The 27,238-nt window shown below is 39.9% G+C and overlaps 1 long non-coding RNA gene across 1 annotated transcript; it reads right to left on the bottom strand.

The window, feature by feature from the left end:
* Positions 1-932: 932 nt before the first annotated feature.
* Positions 933-14,393, bottom strand: LOC145542743 (uncharacterized). The gene is made up of 4 exons (XR_014080107.1): positions 14,156-14,393; positions 9,758-10,317; positions 5,204-5,314; positions 933-1,279 (listed from the first exon to the last, which is right to left on the bottom strand). It is a non-coding gene; the product is annotated as an uncharacterized LOC145542743 (long non-coding RNA).
* Positions 14,394-27,238: the final 12,845 nt, after the last annotated feature.

Below are 27,238 nucleotides of genomic sequence, written 5' to 3'. Positions count from 1 at the left end.
TATATATACTGAAAGGCAGAATAAAAATCTGCTTCTAGTTTTTAAAAAAAGTCCATAATTCAGATTGACTAGATGACTTCTTTATTTAAGTGACTTTTGACTATAGTAGAATAACAGATCATGAAGTGAAGGGTATAAAAGAGAGAACAGAGTTGAAGTGTAAAGAAAGAAACTTCAACTACATAACTTTTGTGCTTCTTGAGAAAAAAAGAATTAAATAGATTGGCACAATTATCAAATGACAACAAACTATCCATAGTGTTGGGACATCAATCTAATAACAAAAACTACTGATTTTGAAAATCTTATTCTGTTTCAATATAATTGCCTTGCCATTTCCATTGGTAGAAAACAGGTCAATTTTTTAAGAAATGTTTTATTGGAGGATAATTGCTTTAAAATATAGTGCTGGTTTCCACCATATATCAACATGGATCAGTCACAGGTATGCATATGTCCCCACCTCTCTCCCATCTCCCACCCCATCCCATCCCTCTAGGTTGTCACAGAGCACTAGGCTGAGCTTGCTATGTCACACAGCAAATCCCCACTGGCCATCTATTTTACATATTGTAATGTATATGTTTTCATGTTACTTTCTCAATTCATCACACTCTCTCCATCCCAACTGTGTCCTCAAGTCTGTTCTCTATGTCTGCATCTTCATTGCTACCCTGCAAATATGTTCATCAGTATGATCTTTCTAGATTCTATACATATGCATTAATATGCAATATTTGTCTTTCTCTTTCTGACTTACTTCACTCTGTGCAATAAGCTCCAGGTTCATGGACCTCATTAGAACTGACTCAAATGTGTTCTTTTTCGTAGCTAAGTAATATTCCACTGTATATATGTACCACACTTTCTGTATCCATTCATCTGTCAATGGACATCTAGGTTACTTCCATGTCCTAAGTACTGAAAACAGGTTAATTTATGGCAGGTTTATTTCCAGTAAATCCTCTAGTTTTCCAGTACTTTTCATATTCTGTATCATTTGATATGTATTTTCATTAAGCTTTCATGTTTTTCAAACCAAAAAAAATTCGTAACTGAGTTCAAATCTGGATTATAAATTCCTGCTCTATGCAAATTCAGTGTTCAAGATGGCAGGCTGTGGAAAAAGATGTAAGTCAACCTTTCATTAAAAGAACATTGCTTCTATTTTCATTTCAAATTAAGCACTAACTATGGGGACAATTTGATGAAACTGATTAATGGCTGTAGAAGAAGACTCTTTCCAGTCAACTCTTCTTCCATCATCCCACTTCCTCACCTTAAGAGATCAAGAAAACATACGAATTAGGATAAGTGGTGCTAGTGATAAAGAACTTGCCTGCCAATGCAGGAGGCATAAGAGATGCAGGTTTGACCCGAGGGTTGGGAAGGTCCCCTGGAGGAGGAAAAGGCATCTAATCCAGTATTCTTTCCTGGGGAATCCCATGGACAGAGGAGACTGGAGGGCTACAAAGAGTCCTTGGGGCCGCAAAGAGTCAGACATGGTTGAAGCAACTTAGCACAGCACAAGGTGGTTAAATAAAAATAATGTAAATAAATCACTGATGAAGCAAACACCATCTTTTCTCTCTATTTATTAGTGTGATCTACCATTTAAATGTTAAAAACACAGACTTCTAAAATTCGGACATGAATCTAAAGAGAAACAAATCAAGAGTTTGCTCAGCCGTCTTGATCCCAGTTTCAGGACAACATACTCCAGGCTAAAGACATCATATGATCCTGTGAGCTGCAGTCTGTATCATTGGAAACTAATCTTGGTTTGGGGGACAAGAGAGGGAGTTTGGGCCACACTGAGAGAGTCTGATGTGGGCATAGCCTCTACATACCATCCTCAAGATTATTATATGGCTTTGGTGCTTATTCTGTAATTTGGACTCAGGACCCTGGGTCCTGAGAAAATATCTTAAACAAACATTAACACAACATATTCCTCCAAGAGATTTGTTGGTAATAAAAGTACAGTAGAAAAAAATTTAATTGCTCAGATTCTGATAGAAGTGGTAGATTGCAGATGGCAAAAGTTCCAGGGTGAATGATGATCTCTACTAAAATTCCCAGGGTGCTCTATGGCCAGGAAGGGCACATGTTGGGAGCATGAATTTTTCTAAATGCAACAAAAGATGGCATGGGAAAAATAGAAAATGTGACCACTGCCACGTGGCAGTAAGATGTGCATGTGTGTTAGTCACTCAGTCATGTCTAACTCTTCGTGACCCCTTGTACCATAGCCTGTCAAGCTCCCCAGTTCATGGAATTCTCCAAGCAAGAATACTGGAGTGGGTAGCCATTCCCTTCTCCAGGGGATCTTCCTGAGCCAGGGATTGAACCCAGGTCTCTCACATTACAGACAGATTCTTTACTATCTGAGCCACCAGGAAGCCCCACAATAGTATGATGCCTCTCTGTAAATCCATGGATTTTCAGTAATGTGATTAACCTCAGAATGTTCATGAGTGGGTTTCTTATTGAAAATTAAAAAGAAGCTAAAATGTCTGTACTTGCTTAAGTAGAGCCCAACCAACAGGGTCCGGAGACCAAGGCCCTTAGAAGAATTACACATAGAATGTGAACTGATCATGAGTAAGGGGACAGACTTGTACAGACTGTAATACTGTATTTGAATCAAATTTACCTATAACTCAAAGAATCAAGGAAGCCCAGATGACAATTGGGTTAACTGTCAAGGTCACCACCTTGGTTCTTTCATCTAAAATACTCAACTGTATCTTGGACTTGATCATCATCCTAGAACTTGGAAGAGACCTTTTCCAAAATTGCCAGCCTCTGTAGGTTTAGAGTGAATGATCACACTGGTTATTGTAGAGAATAACTCAGCACAAGTTAAGAACTGGAGATCCAGGTATCACTTAAAGCAGCAAGTCCTCCAAATGATGAAGTAGCCAGCTCAGCACTGGTTACAACAGTGCAGCCCAGCACGGGAGAGTCTTTAAGGACACCACTCATTTTCCCATGTTAACACAGGGAATCGTGAGTTGGTTTTATCACCTGACAACATCTAAATATGGTGGGAATCATCTGTTTCCAGTTATTTTTCTCTGATGTTTATTAAAATGCAGATTTTTCAGCCTTAGACTGGACCTAGCTGAAAGGGAATCCCAAGGAGTCCAGGGATCTTTATTTCAAAATCAGTAAGTTCACTGAAGGTTGAAAATGACGGCTCTTTCTCCTTTATTCCCCTTATGTGAGGTGTTTCTGAATATACCTACAATCAGTCTCTATGTTTGCCAGGTCTTTCGGTTTTCCCATTCTGTCTCTATTTTTGCCATAAAGCAGAGATGTTTGCATCTCTGTCAAACAAAGGATGCATCATTGAAATGATGACAATGGGTACATGGCCTAAAGGATTGCATAGTAGTCTCTATCTCCTGACAGTCTTGCACCAAAATCCTCTCTCTCAAGTAGTTTCTGACACTTATCTCCCAGTGATGGAGTGTTAGAACGTAATTCAGTCAGTTCAGTTAGGTTGCTCAGTCGTGTCCAACTATTTGTGACCCCATGGACTGCAGCATACCAGGCTTTCCTGTCCATCACCAACTCCTGCTCAAGCTCATGTCCATTGAATCAGTGATGCCATCCAACCATCTCATCCTCTGTCCTCCCCTTCTCCTCCTGCCTTCAATCTTTCCCAGCATCAGGGGCTTTTCCAGTGAGTCAGTTCTTCGCATGAGGTGGCCAAAGTATTGGAGCGTCAGCTTCAGCATCAGTCTTTCCAATGCATATTCAGGATTGATTTCCTTTAGGATTGACTGGTTGGATCTCCTTGCAGTACAAGGGACTCTCAGGAGTCTTCTCCAACACCACAGTTCAAAAGCATCAATTCTTTGGTACTCAGCTTTCTTTATGGTCCAACTCTCACATCCATACGTGACTACTGGAAAAACCACAGCTTTGACTAGATGGACCATTGTCAGCAAAATAACATCTCTGCTTTTTATATATGGAATAATTGGCCTTCAGAGCTGGTTCATCAATTAGCATTTGATACCTACCATGTCCTCAGCACTATGATACAAGGATGCAAAATTCTACAAAATATCCTGAAGTTCTAGGAAACTATCTCTGCTCTCAGGTTACTTAAAAATCTAGTTATAGTCTATAGTAATCTGAGTTATGGCAAATATATAGTAAAGCATAACCACAAAAATAATAATTTGTTGGGAATGTAAAATGATGCAGGCACTGTAGAAATAGTATGGCTGTTCCTCAAAAAATTAAAAACAGAATTACCATATGATCCAACAATCCCACTTCCAGATATATACCCCCCAAATTAAAAGTAGAGCCTGGAAGAGGTATTTGCACACCTGTGTTCAAAGCAGGGTTGTTCACAATAGCCAAAAGGTGGAAGTAACACAGGTGTCCATTAATGGTTGAATGGATAAACAAAATGTAGTATATATATACAATGGAAAATTATTCAGCCTTAAAAAGAAAGGAAATTCAGACATATGGTACAACATGGATGAAACTTGAGGACATTATGCTAAGTAATAGTGATATGAGCCCATCACGAAAAGACAAATAATGTAGAATTCCACTGATATGAGTTACCTAGAAAAGTCAAGTTCATAGAAACAAAAAGTAGGAGGATGGTTACCAGGGGCTGAGGAAGGAGAAATGGGAAGATGATGTTTAATGAGTATAGAACTTCAGCATTGCAAGGTGAGAAAGTCCTGGAGATTGCTTGCATGACAATATGAAGATATTTAACTCTACTGAACTGTATACTTTAAAATGGTTAAGATGGTAAATTTTATGTTGTGCTTAGTTGTGTGTGGACTTAGTTGCTCAGTCGTGTCCAACTCTTTGCCACTGTAGCCTGCCAGGCTCCTACATCTGTGGGAATTCTCCAAGCAAGAATACTGGAGTGGGTTGCCATGCCCTCCTCCAGGGGATCTTCCCAACCCAGGGATCGAACCCAGGACTCCCTCATTGAAGGTGGATTCCCTACTGTCTGAGCCACCAGGGAAGCCCAAATTCCATGTTAGGTGTAGTTTATCACAACAGTAAATAATAATAACAAAACAAACAACTCAGTTGTTTTTTGGCTTGTCTGTCCCCCACATCAGGAAACTGCCCACCATCATATGGCACCATTTTACCTGGACATGGTTTATACCAGTCAAAAGCTTCCTATATCATCTGAAAATTTTCTCACCTGAGATTCGAGCAATAAAACTCTCTAAGCTTCCTAGTTTGACCATTTTCCTCCCATATAGGTTGGAAGGCTATTCTCATGGGTTCACATTGGTGTCCTTCCACAGACAGCCTGAAAAGAAAAAATGAGATGGATCAGCACTTTAAAACAGTGAATGTCCTTCAAGGAGGCACCTTGTCCACAGAGGCCATCACGACAAAGGTAGGGGCATTAATCATCTCCCCTGCTAGAAATGAAGGAGAAGAAATAAATAAACAGCCCATCATCATGATCAGGTATCAGAGGTTTGTTTTAGGTCATACCCCCATTAAAGTGAATTTCAATGCTGTCAGGAGCAATGCCATGAATCTTCTGTACTTCTATTTAAAGAGAAATTCATGCTGGGAGGAAGCACCCTCCCTGTGAGCTCCATAATGAGTGCCCCTATCAGTGTCTCCACCTTTCCATTTTTGGTGTTCTCAAAGCAAGCATAGAAAAGTGCTATACATTTACCCCTACCCTAAGTGCCTCTGTTTTAAAGACATATTAAGTCAAATTAATGCAACTGGTAAGAAAATCAATAATTCAGGAAATACCATCAGCATTTTGTTCTATGTGCTTTATCAGGTGGAGTTAGCACTTTAATGTTACTACGTAAGTCTTTTTAAAATGACTCATCATTTTCATATGCATCTATATAGAACTGTTAGCAAATACAGATAAGAAAGAAGATGAAACTAAACATTTACTCTCTCGCCTGCCTAATGGTAGCAATTGTTACAAGTTGTAGTTGCTTGCTCCTGTCCTACTCTGAGCCCCCATGGACTGTAGCCTGCCAGACTCCTCTGTCCATGGAATTCTCCAGGCAAGAATACTGGAGTGGGTAGCCATTCCCTTCTCCAGGGCATCTTCCTGACCCAGGGATCAAACCTGGGTCTCCTGCATTGCAGCTGGATTCCTTACTGTCTGAGCCACCAGAGAAGGGCCAGTCTCCTGCATTAGCAGGTGGGTTTTTTAACAGTGGCACCACCTGGGAAGCCCTTAACAATTGTTAGCACCTTATAAAATCTTTTTTGCATGGATACAGACATACACAGAGAGAGAGATAAAAAAAATATTTTGGAAAAATTAGATCCTATAGTCCATTTGGGCAGTCAAATTTGGTAGAATTCTGAGATGGCCTCCAAGATTTTCTGGCAGATACCAGAAGTGCTCCAAAGATATGCCAGTGGACTCTCGGAACTCCAGAAAACTCTGTGGGGGGTGGGTGGTGGGTGGGTGTGGGTGTGGGTGTGGGTGTGGGGGGGTAGGTGTGTGTGTGTAGCGGTAAGCACAAACCCATACCAAGCCCAGGAAATTAACCCTAAGAGCACAGCCTCATGGTGAAGAGCCAGCAACACTATCTTTCTGCAGGAAAGAGAAAATTTCTTTGATTTCTTTAAATGAGTGGATTATAGAAAATGAGAAAGTATAAAAGAAGATGCATTCCCCTTCCCATTCCAAGAGGTAGCTTAGGAAAAAGAGGCCCCTTTATGTTGAAATCAGTCATTCTTTGCGGAAAAAGAAGTTGCGGACCTGCTGTGGACAAAGTTATAGTTGTTAGGTTGGAAGATAAGTGTTTTTGAGTTTGAAATTCTTTAAATAGGCTCCATCATTATTACTGTTACACTGTTCTGCCCCCCAGGGTCTAGCCAGGGACAAAAAGCATTAAAATAAAACTTGAATAAATAAACAAAATCTTGAATGCTCTTCTAATGTGAAAAACAAAGCAAAGCCCAAACTGAGTTTTTTCCCTTCTAAGAGAATGCCCAAAGAAGAGAATTTTTCTCACACTGTTAAACCCTGCTACCATCAGATTCCCATGAACAGGAATGTCAAGCTTGCTAGTATATAAAAGAATTTAGATAACTTTTCTTCTTCTTAAAAACAGAATGATTTTAAATCCAAGGAAAAAAATAGGTTAATATCTTAAAAATTCTGATTCTTGACAAATTCTGCTCTTGGAAGAGTTTATTTTTACTTCAATCATTATTATTTATTAACAATGAAAAGATTTGATATATCTCATTTCTGTTTGTATATTCTCTTTAATCACAGAATACACACACGTTAAGTAAATCATTTTTTGTTAGTGGATTTATTCCTAAAGAGATGGTGTATATATCATCTTAAAAAAGAAAGCTCTTAAAAAGACCACATTGAAGTAAATAAGACTGAATTTTCCTTCCTGTTATACACAACTATACAAGATGATAACATATATGAACAGGATAATATATATGTTTCAGGTATTGGCAATAGTCAGCATCTGACTATGATTTTAAGAGAAAGTAAATCAACTGAGTACTGCAATTACCCTGAATTCCTCCTGGAAGCACCTTTCAGATAATAGTACAGGAAGCAGGAAGATGAGTAGATTGTCATGACCTCTTTGAGGTGAAAAGACAAATACTGGAGTTCAGAGAGGCTGAGGGAGCTAGAATTTGTGGGCCAGAGTGCTAGAAAAGAAGAAGTCATTTAGAAAAAGAAAAGTTCTACAAATGCATATAAGCATCCTGCCAAGTATGTTGCTGAAAGTGGCCCTAATTGAATGCCTGGGGCATTCAGTACACACCCCAGAAGAGCCATATCTCTGTAGTAGGACTAAACCAGCCCCAGAGAATAAGTTACTCTAGATTTGCCCTATCAGAAATTTAAACAATCCTCAAAAGGATCAAATGGAACAGGAAATGACTTAACTGGCCACCAGAATAAAACCCAGCACCCTTTGAGACAATAAAAGCCAGACATGTAGCAATGTCAAATGCATGATCTTCAATCCCCAATCAAAATTACTAGACATGCCCTCAGAAGCAGGAACATGGAACCTGAAACTAGGAGAAACATCAGTCAATAAACACAAAACCAATATCAGAGACAAAGAAATTTTAACAGGTGTTACATATAAATGTGATCAAAGGAAAATGTGAACAAGATGAGGAGAAAAACTACTACATACAAAATGAGAAATTAGTTTTGTACAGAAAAGATGTATTTCATGTGCCAAGTCGCTTCAGTCATGTCCAACTCTTTGCAACCCTATGGACTGTAGCCCACCAGGCTCCTCTGTCCATGGGATTTTCCAGGTAAGAATACTGGAGTGGGTTGCCATTTCCTCTCTAGGGGATCTTCCTGACCCAGGGATCGAACTTCTGTCTTTCACATCTCCTTTATTGGCAGAAGGGTTCTTTACCACTAGCATCACCTGGGAAGCCAAAGATACATTAAGTGGGATTAACAGAAATTTAGGCACAGAAAAAGCAAGTGTCAATGAACTTGTAGACATAGCAACTTAAGTTACCCAAACTGAAACTCAGAGGCAAAAAAGACTGACAAGAAATAGTTATTGAACCTCAAGGACCTGTGGGGCAACAGAAAGCAGCTTCCTAGCTGGAGCCCCAGAAGGAGAGAGGGGAAAAGATCAGGAGAGAAATTTTTGAAGAAATGTATCAATTTTTTCCAAATTAGATGAAACAACGAACCCACAGATTCAAAATTTCAATGACCCCTTTTTGGAAGTCTGGGCTCATCGGCTAGTATTCAGAAGGTGTTTTATGGGGGAGCTGTGCCACATGCAGATACAATTTTGATGTATTTGTGGGAGGAAGGTGATCTCCTAGTCTTACTCCTTTGCCATCTTGAAAGTTTTAACCTCAATGACTCCTAAGCAGGATACCACAAAGAAAACCACAGAGAAGCATTTCATAATTGAATAATAAAGAGAAATAAACATTAACCCACCCTATGTACAGGGGAACAAAAGTAAAAATGATCACAGACATCTCAAAAGCACCACAAGCCAGAAGACAATGGAATAGGCTCATTAAAGTTCTGTAAAAAGAAGAAAGAAACCTGTCAACCTAGAATTCTATATCCAGGAGAATTCACTGCAAACCTAAGAGCAAAACACAGTCATTTTAACAACATGAAAAAGAAAAGCTGAGATAATTCCAACTACAAGGATATGGACTTCTCCTGAACTGTAAGAAATATTAAAGGAACATTTTAGGCTGAAGAAAAACAATTCTAGACACAAACATAAAACCAAAACCAATGGGAGAAAGACATAGTAGAGTCTCTATGATGAAGCCCACAGGGTTTGGAATCCTGACATTGATACTTACGGAGCATCAGTTTCCTTATCTGTAAAATGAGGTTACAGTAAGTCCCCTATATATGAACAAGTTCCATTCTGAGAGTGTGTTCATAAGTCAACAAAGTTAGCCTAAGTACCCAACTTATATAATCAGCTACATAGTACTGTACTGTAATAGGTTTGTAACACTTTTCACACAAATAATGCATAAAAAGCAAACCCAAAAAATAAAGAAAACTTTTTAATCTTACAGTACAATACCTTGAAAAATAACAATAGCTGGTGCTTCTTAGTACGAGCTACAGTACCACTGCCTTTACACTTTCTCTGGACATCTTGGCTTGAAATAAAGATATGTACTACTGTGCTCTATAAAGTATACAAAAATCCAACCACATGTAGAGGAAACATGCATGTGACAGACAAGTGAACCAACTTACATGATTGGACATGGGAACGCACATTCACATCCTTGAAAGTCTGCAACTTGAAGTTTCCTATGTAAGGGACTTACTGTAGTTATCCTTGTATTAGGAAGGTGTGGCAAAGAGTCAATGAAATAAGGTAGTCAAAGCATTTAGCACAGTGACTGGAGCATACTATGCAGTCAAGAGATCACAGCCATTATTATTTTGTTATTAGTTATTAAACACACCAAGAGATTGGTGTTAATAACTCTTGATGAATTTTTTTGCACAGAGCCCCATATATGTAAAATAGAGAGAGACTGCATGGCATTATGCTTTATAATTTATCTTGGAGACAGGTAGTAAATAGTTAAATATCTTAGTGTTATTGTTCTCTTTCTGTGTGGGAAACAGAAAAGACATGGGAGATACATGGAAACAAGTAACAAGAGTTCATAGGTGAGAAGGGAGGGTTCTCAACTCCTGGATGAATGACTGAATACTATCTTGTTGGTTTGGAATGTAATAATCTTACAATATTTTTTCCTTTTTTTTTCTTTTTGATTCTTCTGTATCTGCGTTTGGTTTATTGCCTGTTAAGGATGAAGAAAAAAATTGGTCAGGATCTGGTTCTCATGTTCTTAGTTTTCCTCCTGGATGGAGGACTTAGGTTAAAATTTGGCCTTTCCTATAAATCCAGAAGAGTTGTCAAATAAAAAATAACTATTTAAAATTCTTTTCTTGATTCTTAATTTCGTTTCAATAGGAAAAAAAAATATTAAGTTGTTACTTGCTTCTGATTCTATAAAATAACCACTGCAATGGATATTATCAACAGCAACATTTGAGATCAATGTGGAAGAAAAAAGAAAATGAAACATCAATTTCAGTACTTAAATGAATCAAATAAACCTGTAAATAAAGTACAATGTAGCAGTGATAGCCTCAAGTCCTCTGCCTAGATTCTATCCCTATGTCACTCCCTAAAGCACTGTGGTCTTGGGAGCTACATAACCTTTCTCTCGTCTGTACAATGGGGAAAACAATAATATCTACCTCACAGAGTTGTTGGAAGATTGAATCAATGAAGGTGAGGGTGGGACGTTCTGAGAGAATAGCATTGAAACATGTATATTATCATATGTGAAGCAGAATGCCATTCCAAGTTCAATGCATGAGACAAATGCTCAGGGCTGTGGCAATGGGATGACCCAGAGGGATGGGATGGGGAGGGAGGTGGGAGGGGGGTTCAGGATGGGGAACACATGTAAACCCATGGCTGATTCATGTCAATGTATGGCAAAAACTACTACAATATTGTAAAGTAATTAGCCCCCAACTAAAATAACTAAATTTATTTAAAAAAAGAAAAAAATAATAAAACACTAAGTATAAATAAAGGAAATATATATATATACAAAAAGACATAATAGGTTTGGCATGTAAATGTTTACTATTGTGTTGTATAAGCAGTGATGGGAGGGTTGAAGAAAAGTTACAGAAATTACTAATAGTGACACTATATAAATTGATTCTCTTTTCAGATTGTATTTCAGGTTTGAAGTTAACTATTTTCAAGTGCCTAAAGGTAAAACATGGTTGCCACTAGTCTTACTTTCATCATTTTTACATGAAATACTGGTTTAACTTGTAAGGAAGGGGAAGTTTCTTGCAGCCCAAAGTCAGACTGAGGCTCAGGACAGCATCTGGAGCTAAGTGATTACTAATGTACTGAGCAGACAATCCTTGGTACGATTGCAGTAGCAAGCTCTGCTCTCATCATTCAGCTGAACAAACAAAAGCTGGGATTTAGTTATCTTCCCAGAACCTGGATAAACAGCCACTTCCTTTTTAGTGTCTCTTTTTAAAGTATGAGCACCCACGTCTCTCCTAATCATCACTTCACTCTATATTTCTATTTTAAAGCTGCTTTTTTCTAGATTTTTGCTATTTTAAGCATAAAAATATCATAGGCACATATGCTCTTTAAATAATACATGAGTGTAAATCACATTGTTTGTATATAATTTTAGAACACAAATTAACCCAACGTCTCTTTGCAGTTAGTGGTTCACTGTTAGACTTACTTGGTTGTATGAACAGAAAGAAAAAAAGATCTGGAGCTGATTGTGGCTCAGATCATGAGCTCTTTATTGCAAAATTCAGGATTAAATTGAAGAAAGTAGGGAAAACTACTAGACCATTCAGGTACAACCAAAATCAAATCCCTTATGATTATACAGTGGAGATGATGAATAGATTCGAGGGATTAGATCTGGTAGACAGAGTGCCTGAAGAACTACAGATGGAGATTCGTAACATTGTTCAGGAGGCAGTGACCAAAATCATCCCAAAGAAAAAGAAATGCAAGAAGGCAAAGTTGTTGTCTGAGGAGGCCTTATAAATAGCTCAGAGAAGAAGAGAAGCAAGATGCAAAGGAGACAGGGAAAGATATACTGACTACATGCAGAGTTCCAGAGAATAGCAAGGAGAGATAAGAAGGACTTCTCAAATGAACAATGCAAAGAAATAGAGAAAACAGCAGAATGGGCAAGTCTAGAGATCTCTTCAAGAAAATTGGAGATATCAAGGGAACATTTCAAGCAAGGATGAGTGTGATAAAGGACAGAAAAGATAAGGACCTAACAGAAGCAGTCGAGATTAAGAACAGGTGGTAAGTATACACAGAACTATACAAAAATGGTCTTAATGACCCAGATAACCACAATGGTGTGGTCACTCACCTAGAGAGGACAAATGGGCTCTAGGAAGAATTACTATGAACAAAGCTAGTGGAGGTGACAGAATTCCAACTTAGCTATTTAAAATCCTAAAAGATGATGCTGTTAAAGTGCTGCACTCAATATGTCAGCAGATTTGGAAAACTCAGCAGTGGCCACAGGATTGGAAAAGGTCAGTTTTCATTCCAATCCCAAAGAAGGGCAATACCAAAGAATGTTCAAACTACCATACAATTGTATTCATTTTATATACTAGCAAGTTTATGTTCAAAATTCTTCAATCTAGGTTTCAGCAGTACATGAACTAAGAACTTCCACATGTACAAGTTGGGTTTCAAAGAAGCAGAAGTCAAATTGCCAACATTCGTTGCATCATGGAGAAAACAAAGGAGTTCCAGAAAAACATCTACTTCTGCTTCATTGACTTCACTAGAGTCTTTGACTGTGTGGATCACAAGAAACTGGAAAATTCTTAAAGAGATGGGAATACCAGACCATGTTACATGTCTCCTGAAAAACATGTATGCAGAACAAGAAGCAACAGGTAGAACCTGACATGGAACAAGTAACTGGTTCCAAATTGGGGAAGGCGTATGTCAAGGCTGTATATTGTCATCCTGCTTATTTAACTTATATCCGGAGTACATCATGTGAAATGCTGGGCTGGATGAATCACAAGTAGCAATCAACATTGCCAGGAGAAATAGCAACAACCTCAGATATGTAGATGATACCACTTTAATGGCAGAAAGTGAAGAGGAACTAAAGAGCTCTTGATGAGAATGAAAGAGGGGAGTGAAAATACTGGCTTGAAATTCAGCATTAAAAATCTAAGATCATTGCATCCAGTCCCATCACTTCATGGCAAATAGAAGGGGAAAAAGTAGAAGCAGTAAAGGATTTTATTTTCCTGGGCTCCAAAATCACTGTGGACAGTGACTGCAGCCATGAAATCAAAAGACACTTGCTCCTTGGAAGGCAAGCTATCACAAGCCTAGACAACGTATTAAACAGCAGAGACATCACTTTGCCAACAAAGGTCCATACAGTCAAAGAAATGGTTTTTCCAGTAGTTATGTATGGATGTGAGAGTTGGACCAAAAGGAAGGCTGAGCACTGAAGAATTGATGCTTTCAAATGGTGGTGCTAGAGAAGATTCTTGAGAATCCCTTGGACAGCAAGGCGATCAACCTAGTCAATCCTAAAGGAAATCAACCCTGAATATTCACTGGAAGGATATTGAAGCTGAACCTCCAATAATTTGGCCACCTGATTTGAAGAGCTGACCCACTGGAAAAGATCCTTATGCTGAGAAAGATTGAAGGCAAAAAGGAGAAGGGGGCAGCAGAGGATGAGACGGTTAGATAGCATCACTGACTCAGTCGACATAAATTTGAGCAAACTCCAGGAGATAGCAGAGGACAGAGAAGCCTGGTGAGCTGCTGTCCATGGAGAAGCAGAGTTAGACAGGACTTAGCAACTGAAAAACATCAATAATGAAAGAGATGTTGAAATAAGCCATAATTAATTTCATTCCTTTTCTTGTATGTATGTGTTCTGGAAAATATAGTTATTTAAAATGTTTTTATGTTAACATGTAATCAATTTGTTATTCTTATTTTTAAATAGTTTAATTAATAAATATATCTTTTTAATTTCTCAGCTTTAAATTCTAATAGATGTAACTCACATCGCAATAGATGTTTGGGGTTCTTAATCATTTCCAAGAGTATAAGGGGCTTCTGGGACTGGAGAGTTTGTAAATGCTTCTCTAGGCTATTAATTTGGGAATGAATTTGTGAAGCTGTAGGCTATGAAATGTCTTCAACACTGCTAGTTAATGTCAAGTTGCTACCCCATCCAGTCTTGAATTCAGGTCTACATGTGCAAGATGGGCTGTGCTGTGCTGGGCTGGGCTGTGCTTAGTCACTCAGTCGTGTCCAACTCTTTGTGACCACATAGACTATAGCCCACTAGACTCCTCTGTCCACAGAATTCTCCAGGCAAGAATACTGGAGTGGGTTGCCATGCCCTCCTCCAGGAGACCATCCCAATCCAGGGATCGAACCAGGTCTCCAGCATTGCAGGCAGATTGTTTACCATCTGAAACACTAGGGAAGCCCAGGAATATTGGAATGGGTAGCCTATTCCGTCTCCAGGGGATCTTCCCAACCCAGGAATGGAACCAGGGTCTCCTGCATCGCAGACAGATTCTTTACCAGCTGAGCTACCAGGGAAGTCCACAAGACGGGAGATGATAGCTTAATTGAATTATCATAATGTAATAATTGGGGCTTCCCAGCAGGAGATGCAAGAGATGTGGGTTCAATCCCTGAGTCAGGAAGATCCCCTGGAGAAGGAAATTGCGACCCATTCCTGTATACTTGCCTGAAAAATTCCATGGACAGAGGAGCCTGATGGGCTACAGTCCATGGGGCTGCAAAGAGTAGGACACAACTGAGCTCACATACACACTCTCTAATGTGTTAATTAGTTATTAAGCAGAAACTGTTTAGGAACATCTCAGAAACTATTTAAGACAGCACTAAAGCTAATTTGATCCCACTAAATACCATCTATTTTTATTATCAAATAAAAAAAAATTCAAATAGGATCAAATTTTTTGAATAAGTGTACAGGCTACATGTACCCCAAAGATGTTAAATTTTATTATAGCATTTTATTAATAATTAAGTCAAACAGGTATCCTAGACAATCTATAAATTGAAAATATTATATATTTCTCCTGTGTAGCCACAATATATAATTATTCAGGGAGCCTATGCTGATTAAAAGAGGTTCAATGATTAAATGCTTGTGGCCTATTACCATGTAAAGTAGGTTTGGGATTAATTCTACAACTGTTTGATATTTAAAATGAGTATGTAATTCAGTATATTAGAGAGTTTTTATGTATATACAATAGGAAACTATTTAAGATTTCTTAACATTAAAATATAATGCAACAAGGAGGTAGAAAGAAATTATATTAATTCTCCCAGAGCAAGACATTATAATAAGCTGAATCATACAAGTTTTAATTTTAAATGTACAAGTTAAAAAGAATGAAAGCCCATGGGACTGGATGAAATAAGATAAAATGATGAACCCAACAGGGAACATTTTGGAGAGCTTTTCTACAGACATCATAGCACCAAGACATCGTGGAAGAAATGGCCTTTCAATCATACCTTCTGAAGACACATGGAATTTTATCATGTCTCATGCATAATGAAATGTTAATGTGATTTTTTTCTTGATTGATATCATTTGAAGTGAGTGATTCATTTTCAACACCAGTTCTCACTCATTATAATACTTATTTGGTTTGGTACTTATAATTAGATCTTATTTTCAAAATGGCAACTGAATCCATAGGAATAATGAACCTTGTCATTTACAGGAGGAGTTTTCTTTAGAGTAATATTCACTGGACTCTGTTCATTGCACTAAACTTTATAGAAAAGGTTAGTAGACAATCCCTAATTTATCAGAATCCTGGACCCTGGGCTTCCCAGGTGGCACTAGTGGTAAAGAACCTGTCTCCCAAAGCAGTAGACATGAAAACATTTAAAGTATTGTTCTTTATGAAAATTGTTTTCATTAAGGTATTTATAGTAGTGAGAACATACTCTTACTATATTATATATATATACTATATATAATATATATATATATGAAATTCATTTCCATAAACTGCTTAAATTTGAAGTGAGGATGCTTGTTAGTTGGAAATGTTCACCATAAGCTGGGACCTGACAAGGCACCCAGAGAAAAGTTACCTGACACTTAAAGACCAACTGTATACATGGGGACCCCAAAATGCAGTATAGGTGAATAAGAGGTGTGTCTCCTCACAGGCAAGTGCAGGAGTCACTCCATCCCACCTCTTTTCTGCAAACCAGACCCCAAACTAGTTCAGACTTGAAGCTTTGACCTCAGAAATCATATACACAACAGAGAGACTAAAAACATTCAGGAAGCTACCCAATGACGGACACCTACTCGCAAGCCAGCCTACAAGCTTAAGAAAGCTTCTCAGACTGCCACGTGTGGTTCTGGCCATAGTACAATAAGGCTGAGTAAGCCATGAGCTAGAAAAGAGGTTGAAAGATTTCCCCTTCCCTCTCTCATCTTCTTTTTCATTCTCTGGGTAAACAGAGGCTTCTCACATGGCAGGAGACATAAGAGACACGGGTTCAATCCCTGGGTTGGGAAGATCCCCTGGAGAAGGGCAGTGCAATCTGCTCCAGTATTCTTGCCTGGAGAATCCTATGGACAGAGACTGATGGGCTACAATCTATTGGGTTGCACAGAGTTGGACACAGAGGTAAGTGAAGGCTATTTTTTTTAACGCCATTGTTCTTGTTCTAATTTGGGTCTTCAAATAATCTTGAAGAAATACTCTCCATCAGAGAGAAGAGGACACAGGGCCGGTAAGGCTTCCTGCAGTATCCTATCACTCAGAGGTCAGTCTCCATGTGACCCTCTGGGGTCTTCCTTGACCACCCAGTCCACTCGCTGTCATATCAGATGATTTTAGTTCTCTGCCGAGAAGATATCATCATTTGAGACTGTTTCTACTTCCTTGTTGGATTGTGAGATTAGTGCAGATATTTTGAATGCAGACCATCAGTCAGGTTACCTGGATTGGGGTTCTGGTACTCCCAATTTAATAGATGTGAGCAAGTCTCTATGCCTCAGTTTCCTCCTCTGAAAAATGGGATAATAATTTCACCCACATCACAGGATTTGGGGAGGATTACCCTGGGGAGGTTTTGGGGAGGATTATCTTCCCTGGTGGCTCAGACAGTAAAGAGTCTGCCTGCAATGTGGGAGATCCAGGTTCCATCCCTGGGTCGAATCCCTGAAGAAGAAAATGGCAACCCACTCCAGAATTCTTGCCAGGAAAAATCACACGGATGGAGGAGTCTGGTGAGCTATAGTCCATGGGGTCACAAAAAGTCAGACATGACTGAGTGACTAGCATATGCATATACACTGGCTAATGGGCTTCCCAAGTGGCACAAGTGGTAAAGAACCCACCTACCAATGCAGGAGATATTAGAGATGCAGGTTTGATCCCTGGATGGGAAAGATCCCCTGGAGGAGGAAATGGCAACACACTCCAGTATTCTTATCTGGGAAATCCCATGGACAGAGGAGACTGGTGGGCTCCATGGGGTTGCTAAGAGTCAGACATGACTGAGCACACACACACACACACACACACACACACACACACAGACTTGAAGATGGCCTGGATTGATGAAATTTCAAATTCAATAGTTCATAGTAAGTACTGAAAATCTATTATCCATGCTAGCCCAGAATATTGACTCTCCCATTCATTACTTTAGTTGCTGAGAAATTACCATAGTGGTTTTCTGCATCATATGCTCTGCATACTTGATATAACATCATTTCCTGTCATTTTGAGAGACTGAGTCAAATCCACACCACATCATTTGGGCCACCTCAGAATCTGCAGTGGTGTCTTTCTTTCTTCTTTATCCCTCAAATTTTCTCTTGAAGTTACTTCTCTATGTACCATGTCTCTTTAAGTTCTAATTATCAGGCTCACATTTAAATGCCCCAGGACTATTATAAAGTATGTGAGTGTATGTTTCACCCAGACCAGATATCAATGTACCCTGAGATGCCTTCAAATCTAAGTTGCCCTTTTCTCAGTCACTTGGGCCAGGTGCAGGTTATAAATAACTGCAAATTAAATCAGGGACTCCAATGGAATAAAAACGTTGAAAATAGATCCATCTTCTCAAAGGACCAGACTCAAGACAATCACATTACCATTCCCTCTCCATATTTGAGCAGCTCTATTGGTAGATTTAAGGGTCACCTCTTCATTCAGATCAGAGATTATTGCATGGAGGGGATTTATTGCATAGGTGTGAGCTTCCCAGGTGGCACTAGTGGTAAAGAAGCTGCTTGCCAATACAAGAGACATAAGAGACGCAGGTTCAATCCCTTGGTCAGAAAGATCTCCTGGAGGAGGGGATGGCAACCCACACCAGTATTTTTGCCTGGAGAATCTCTTGGACAAAGAAGCCTGACAGGCTACAGTCCATAGGGTCACACAGAGGTGGACACAACTGAAGTGACTTAGCATGCACACACATGTTCAAGAGGATCTCGGGAAGCACAGGAATGTGGGGCAGTCAGGAACCCCAAGGAAGCTCTAGATGTTTCCATTGATAGAGGAGAAACTGCCAAAACTGGGGGAAACAGCACAGACCAGAAGAGCCTTGAAAGAAAGCAGCGGTAAGAGAGGAGAAGCCTGGATCTTGTTAGGAAAAGAAGTCAGCTAGGAAATAACTGCATCAGTGAAACTTCATGAACTTAAATGAACTTACGATGTTATTACCTCTCCATAAGGACAAGGAAACACGTCTAACGGCAGCTGTCAACATCCCCTACTTTCTGGGCTTAATGGAGTGCTTTCTGGGCCCTTTCTTTTTAATTTATTTATTTTTAATTGAAGGATAACTGTTTTACAGTATTGTGCTGATTTCTACCAAACATCAACATGAATCAGCTATAGGTTTGCCCATGTCTCCTCCCACTTGAACATCCCTCCCACCTCCCTCTCCATCCGCCCCCCCCACATACACACACACACACACTAGGTTGTTACTGAGCTCCAGTTTGAGTTCCCTCAGTCACACAGCAAATTCTCTGGGCCCTTTCTTAATTAATTTGTGATATGCTTAATAGACATCTATTGAAAGTCCACTACAGATGAGGCACCATCCTAATCCTTGGGATACAGTCAGTTCAGTCACTCGGTCTTGTCCGACTCTTTGCAACCCCATGGACTGCAGCACACCAGACTTCCCTGTCCATCACCAACTCCCGGAACCTACTCAAACTCATTTCCATCGAGTTGGTGATGCCATCCAACCGTTTCATCCTCTGTTGTCCCCTTCTCTTCCCACCTTCAATCTTTCCCAGCATCAAGGTCTTTTCTAATGAGATTATCTCCAGTGAGATAATGGGATACAGTAGTGAGCACAAATAGGCACAACCCTGCCCAAACAGAGCTCACAGTCTGTTGGAAAAGACCGAGACTACATCTGTCAAACAGCCACTCAGTCACATGTAAGACCTAAGCTGTGATGATAATCTGAAGGAGAGGGAAATGGTGTTCTGAGAGCACACAATAGGGACTGGGCAGATCAGGGCAGGGGTCCCTAGGGAAGCAACACCTGAACTTAAAACTGAAAGAATAGGTTAATCTGTACCATTTTTCTAGAAATGCATTCCGAAGTAGATTAGGTGCAAACAAATACTGTTTGATTCCACTTATATGAGATATCTGGTATAGTCAAATTCAGAGTCAGATTGGTAACTGCCGGGAGTTGATGAGTGGGGAAGGAGGGGAGATAGGGAGTTAGTGTTTAATGGAGACAGACTGTCAGTTTAGGAAGGTGAAAAATTCAGGAGATGAATGATGGTGAGAGTTGCACAACAATGGGAATGAACTTAGTGCCACTGAGCTGTACAGATAAATATGGTTAAAATAGTCTGTTTTATATTATGTGGCTTTTACCACAGTAAAAAAAAATTTACCAGCTAAGAAGAATATTAAAAATTAAATTAGTATTAAAATAAAGAGAAAATTAAAATATTAATATTAAAACTGAAAGAAAATTAAAAGATGCTTGCTCCTTGGATGAAAAGTTATGATCAACCTAGACAGCATATTAAAAAGCAGAGACATTACTTTGCTGACAAAGATCCATCTACTCAAAGCTATGGTTTTTCCAGTAATCATGTATGGATGTGAGAGTTGGACTGTAAAGAAAGCTGAGTGCCGAAGAATTGATGCTTTTGAACTGTGGTGTTGGAGAAGACTCTTGAGAGTCCCTTGGACTGCACCCAGTCTATTCTAAAGGAAATCAGTTCTGAATATTCATTGGAAAGACTGATGCTGAAGCTGAAACTTCAATGCTTTGGCCATTTGATGCGAAGAGCTGACTCATTTGAAAAGACCCTGATGCTGGGAAAGATTGAGGGCAGGAGGAGAGGGGAGGACGGAGGATGAGAAGGTTGGATGGCATCACTGACTCAATGGACATGAGTCTGAGTAAACTCCAGGAGGTGATAATGGACAGGGAGGCCTGGAGTGCTGCAGTCCATGGGGTTGCGAAGAGTCGGACATAACTGAGCAACTGAATCTAACTGAAGAATATATATTAAGTTTGTGAAAATGGGGGCAAACAGCAGGTAGCCTTACAGGCTGAAGGCAGAGTGTGTGCAAAGTCCCTGTGACAGGGGAGATCACATGGAGTACAAAAGGCTGAAAGAAGACCAGGTTCACTGAAGACTAGAGAAGAACAGAGTGTGGTGCATGTGATGAAGCAAGAGAGATACACAGGGGCCGGACTGTTCAGGGCCCTGTCAGCTGTGTTAAGGAGCTTTTGCTTTATGCTAAGAGCAAGGGGAATTCTTTGAAGAGGGACGTGACACCTCTACCACATGATTCCACCACCATCCCAGCTGTGCTCTGTGCATTTTTTTCACCTTGTGCATTTTAATGGGCTTCACAAGTGGCTCAATGGTAAAGAATCCACCTGCCAATGCATGAGACACAGGTTCAACCTCTGGATAGGGAATATACCCTGGGGGAGGAAATGGCAACCCACTTCAGTATTCTTGCCTGGAAAATCCCATGGACAGAGGAGCCTGGTGGGCTACAGTCCGTGGAGTCTCAAAGAGTTGGACACAACTGAGCATGCATGCACAATTTTGGGCTGTATCTGGTGAATGAGTCTGAAAGCAACCAGCAGGATTTGAACAAGTGGAAACTGGAAATCTCCCATCAAGATTCCCATAGGCAACAGGGATGAACCTGATGATAAAGCAAAACCACTTGGATTAAATTCATGGAGTTCCCACAGTCACACTTTCCAGACTTCCCTTCTCCCCAACCATTTAGCCATTTGAAGATTTTCTTATGTTCTGGCCCTTCAAATGTCCATCATGATTACAGAAGTAAAATGAATGGTAATAAGAAATTGATTTAAGGTCTGCCCTAGGGTAAAATAATGATTCATTGACGTTTGTAGCATTTTATTTTAAGTGAGGTGGAAATGATTATTATCTTTAATGGTTAACTGAGTAATTGATTATTGATAAATGAGTACTCTATTCAAGCCAGGATTCATCTTACATCACCTGAAAAAGGACGATGTTCCTACTCTTTTAATGACCATTAAGTGGTAAATAAGGAAGTGGAAATGTTTCATAACTTACATATTAAGTATCTTTGGTCATTTAACCACCTCTACAACGAAAGCAATAAGGCAGCTGGGGGTAGGTAGTCAACTTAAGAAAAGATCAATGACTGTTTTTCAGAGTTTTATTAAAAGTGCATTATAGATTGTCTTGCTTTTAACATTATTACTTCATTGAATAACGATATATGAGTAGGCAATGGGGAAAAATTAGAATACAGCTCTGCAAGGCTATCTGTGTGAAAGAGGAAGAATTACATAGTAAAATGGCCTCCAGAGAAAATTTCAGTTCCCCCGCTCTCTCTACCCAATGCATTGGAAATTGGAGCAAATTTCCAATGGAAAATCGGCCATTGGAAAAAGAGCAAAATGGATAAAGTTTGTCTTTGTGCTCCTTCCACCTCTTTTTTTTTTTTTCTTAATTTTTTGGCTGCGCTGAGTCTTCATTGCTGCACGTGGGCTTTCCCTAGCTGCAGAGAGCAGGAGCTACTCTCCTGTTGCAGAGCACAGACTCTAGGACGTGCGCTCAGCAGCTGTGGAGCAAGGGCTTAGTTGCCCTGCAGCATGTGGGATCATTTCCTTGACCATGGATCAAACCTGTGTCCCCTGTATTGGAAGGTGGATTCCTAACCACTAGACCACCAGGGAAGTTTCTCTACTTCCTTTCTTATGTTCACCCTCTCATGTCCCTTCACACTTACCCATCTAAACCTCTCTGTTGCTGTTTTACACCCAAATTCACCCCCACAAACAACTGCCACATCTCACTGAGGCTTATGATTCATGTCAAAATAATAATAATAATCTCTCCTGCAATCACAGTCCCGTATTACAGCTCCCATGCCTTCAGTGTTTAAATCTCAGTCAAGCCTTCAGAAGAAAGTGATGCAATTTAACCAGTCTATGCTCCTTCCCGTTTAATCTGATTTGTAGAGGTTTCATTTAAGAAAAAAAAAGACAACTACATATTTAACATTTCTGATGAAAGAGATTTCAGGTGGTTCAACAAAGTGATCTAAAGTTTCATGAGACTGTGTATCAGGACAGATGAATGTGGACTATATGTTGGTGGACTGTATGTTGCTAAAACTGGCTGTCAGAGGTGGGATTAAATGCTGACCTGGAAGTTTAAGAGACCTAGGTTCAAATCCTGGCTCTCTCCCTTAATAGCTACCCCTAACCTTCAGATTCATCTGTGAAATGTATATTACTGTCTCATAAGGTCAGAGTGAGCATTAGATAAAGTGACATGTATTCATTGCTTAGTACGAAAGCCTTCTAAATAAGGACCCAGTGTGGACTACCAATAATCATCTGATTTTTCCTGATAATCTCAAAGAAGAATTGAGTGGACTAACTAAGAGTTTAGTAAGGAAGGAAAGACCTGCCTAGAGCTGGAACATCTGAGCCTGACTGTTGACAAAACAAAACCCCTACTTGGAGTCTAATCTGAAATTTTTCTTGAGAGCAATGAACTTTTTAAAGGCACTCTCTTTCTCTTATAGTATCCATCATATTTCTACCTGTCAAGTCTTCTGATACTTTAAATGATCTACAGTATTTTCTCATGATTTACCTCATCCCTAGCAAGTAAAAAATTTTACCATGTCCTATCCTTTCCTTCCCTTTATCCTAAACACAGTAATGGCAATTTTGATCTTTTCTTCACCTGAAGTCCTTTTTCCTTCCATCACTCCTGAAGCCCTGGTAAATAATAAGATAGTTTGATTGGGGTTGGAAAATATTGATTTAGTACATCTTCTCTAAGACCCTTTCTGGAAGAAAAAATATTTATAATTGAATGTTCCAAATATACCATCTTTTTTCAAAGAGAGAGGAGGCAGAATCTAGCCATAAATTCATTACTTCTAACCTTTGACCCCAAAGCTTCAAGCCATCCATATATCACACAGTGGAAAGTCAAAGTTCAGAGTCCCTTTAAATCATCCATAGCAGTTACTCTTCTAATAGTCTATTGAAAAGAGCCACCAATCTACTTTAAATGAAAGAAAAAGAAGTCCATACTTACCGCAGCCCTACTGCCATGCAGCTTCTGCAGTGAAGCAGGAAAAAAGCACGGAGAAAGGGAATGAGGGGATGCTGGGGTGGTGAGAAGGTTTTCAGTTGTGAGGACAGTGGACATGGGCTTGCATTAGGGAATCACATAATATTGCATTTTCCCCTAGTGTTTACCCAAGGCAGTGGTATTCAATTTGTGTCCTCTCTAGCTCAAGGATGCTGTAAAGAGGTCGCCAAAAAGGCCCAGGGGAAGGCTATAAGGGCTTCCCAGGTGGCACAATGGTAAAGAATCCCCCTGCCAATCCAGGAGATGCAGAGACACAATTTCGATCCCTGGGTCAGGGAGACCCCCTGGAGTAGGAAATGGCAACCCACTTGGCAGACTACAGTCCATGAGTTCGCAAAGAGTTGGATACAACTGAGTGACTGAACACTCATGCATGCGTGTGTGTGTGTGTGTGTGTGTGTGTGTGTGTGTGTATAGTGATTGGGCTTCCTGGGTGGCTCAGTGGTAAAGAATCTGCCTGCCAAGCAGGAAACTCAAGTTCAATCCCTGGGTTGGGAAGATCCCCTGGAGACGGGCATGGCAACCCACTCCAGTATTCTTGCCTAGAGAATCCCATGGACAGAGGAGCCTGGCGGGTTACAGTCCATGGAGTCACAAAGAGTTGGACACGACTGAGCGACTAAGAACACACAGGAAAAAATAAGAGTTCTATTTCTAAGAGACATTTGCAAATCAGTGATAAAAGATTCTAGAGGATTATGTGCTTGCCTGAGTAGTCAAAAAATAAACAGAAAAACTATGTGTGATGGTCTTTGAAATACCTCTAGAAATTGCTATACGTTGGCCATCAAACTTGATATGATAAAAATTATATAAGAATAGCTAACAAATATCAAGTACTTGTCACATCCCCAGGTCTATGCTAAGGGCCTCACATTGATGTCTCATAGCCACACAAAGAGGCAGGTTATATTACAGTCCCCACTGCACAAGTAGGAAAATCTAGGCTCAGAGAGACTAATCTGTGTCCAAGATTACACACGCAAAAGGAATTAACAGAGTGGAATAACTCTTGAAACAACCTCAGAATCTCAGTGGTTCAGGTCATATTCACACATCAAGGCAATAAAGATGCTTGGTAGAAAATGGCTACCACTGGCTGATTCAGGGAACCAGGCCTCTTCAGTTCTGTGACACAGCCCTGAGAGCCCCAGGGTCCTCTGTTGGGTTTTCCTGTCTGGTCACCAGACAGATAGCAGAGAGCAGAGCATTACATGGGAGGTTTTTAAGGGCCAGAGCCAGATGTGAGATGCACAATTTCTGCCCACATTCCTTTGGTCAGAGATCATCACAAGGGTGTGTCCAGCTCAAAGAGAAACTGAGAAATGTAGTCTGGCTCTGAGCCCAGGAGGAAAGGGAAATTGGTCCTTGTCAATCTCTATCACAATGATAGGGCCAAGATTCAAATTCAAGAGCCTTGAGTCTTCCAGAGCCCACTGCAGTATAGAATTAACTTCTTTGCAGCCGTAAAATAAGCAGTGACAAGAATGACCTCTAAGGCCATCACTTCTGATTCTGGATAATCCTTAAGAACATTGTATACTAGATTCATTCATTTATTCATTCAACATTTATTGAACACTCGCTAAATACCAAGTGCGTATTCATTCATTTATTTATTCAAAATTTATTGACCACTGACTGTGCTAGGCCGTGGTTGGGGCAGCAACAAAAAATAAGACAGAAACAATCTGTGCCAACATGGAGCTCACAACTAAAGGACTTGAATTGTATTTTTCATATAAGTCACTTTATTATTTTCTACCAAATCATGCAGTACCATGTGCTTTATGCACTTCCAGCCTCTGTTTTTTAGCTGTACTCTGTCAAAGATAAAAGAAAACACACATTTTCTATGTAGGAATATATATGGAAATTCATTTGAAAGGCAGAGAGTTTACTGTGTTTGTCTCTGTCTTCTGGCACCTAAAACAGAAACTGGTGTATGAATAAACAGTAGTGTCATGGAAAAAAGCACTAGCCTAGAAATCATGTGATTTAGGCTTTCTTCTCTTTTTTAAATATTTATTTACTTATTTATTTATTTGGCCATGCCAGGTCTTAGTTGCAGCACACAAGATCTTTCATCTTCATTGCAGCATGCAAGCTCTTAGCTGCTCATGTGGGATCTAGTTCCCTGACCAGAGATTGAACCCAGGCCCCCTGCATTTGGGAGTGCAGCATCGTAGCCACTGGACCACCAGGAAGTCCCTTTGTTCTTGTTCTGCTGCTCACTTCATGTATGAGTGGGGCATTTTTGCTCATGGCACTTTAAATCAACACAGTTTTCCAGATCCCTTCCATCTCTAAAACAGTAACTTGAACATTTTGAAGACATTTAGCCTGGTGGAGGGGCTTCCCAGATGACGCTAGTGGTAAAGAACCTGCCTGCCAATGCAAGGGATTTGATCCCTGAGTCGGGAAGATCCTCTGGAGAAAGGAATGGCAACCCACTCCAGTATTCTTGCCTGGAGAATCCCATGGACAGAGCCTGGAGGGCTACAGTCCATGGGGTTGCAGAGTCAGACACAACTGAGAGACTGAGCACAACCCGGTGGAAGTTCCATGATACTGAGGACCAGCAGACGTGGGGTGTGCCTCTGGCTCTCCAGATCCATGCAGAGCTCACTTCAAACCTTCGCTCTTCAGTTTATTCACTGGAAAATAAGCAACCTCGGGTATTCAGAGCATCCTTTCAAATTCTAATGTTCTGTTAGTATTTATAATATTAATATTAGGCACCAAAAGATCAAGTTCCTGCTTCAATTTTATTTCTCGTACTGAATCCTAACAAGGACCCCTAAAGATTTGAAAAAGGCAGAACTCCGTCCGTGGATAGCAGGAGCAATTTCTCTTCCTACGCGATCCTTTTAAGTATTTTTTTTTCCTTCAAATTCACAACCATTCTCGTTTCAACTGTTTGGCCTGGTTTTGAGCAACTCCCTATTTCAGCCCAGTTTGCTCTGTTAATTCACCGCTTATTATCACAGTACTCTAGACTCTCAGCTTCTCTCCCCCCAGATTAGAAGGCATGTCAGAGCAAGGTGATAGTAATAGCCTAAACAATGAGACAGTCTCTCTTAACATCCCCATTGATCATTATATCATATTTGTTTAAGGTTTTAATCAAAATGGGGGGAAAAAAACATAGTCTTCATTATAAAGGAAACATTTTTCCTAATGTTCTAGAAATCAAGTGATTATGGACAGTCACAGCTCATAAAATGTTTAGCTTTATATCAGAAGTTAATACGACCTATTTATTGATAATGAGACCAGTGCTATTTGTAATATTGTTGGAGGGTTAGTGAGACAGTACCTGCAGTGTATACGGGGACGCTGAAGAAATGTTTTAGATGACACAAGATATAACCATGGTTGTTTTGCCAATACACAGGAGCTGTAAACATTTATCCGAAAGTGTCCACAA

The sequence above is a fragment of the Giraffa tippelskirchi genome, chromosome 1, assembly GCF_054371585.1.
Source record: "Giraffa tippelskirchi isolate mGirTip1 chromosome 1, T2T-mGirTip1v1.2.pri, whole genome shotgun sequence".
Classification (NCBI taxonomy): domain Eukaryota; kingdom Metazoa; phylum Chordata; class Mammalia; order Artiodactyla; family Giraffidae; genus Giraffa; species Giraffa tippelskirchi.
The sequence above is the reverse complement of the archived record's forward strand: the minus strand, read 5'-3'. Positions and strand labels throughout refer to the sequence as shown.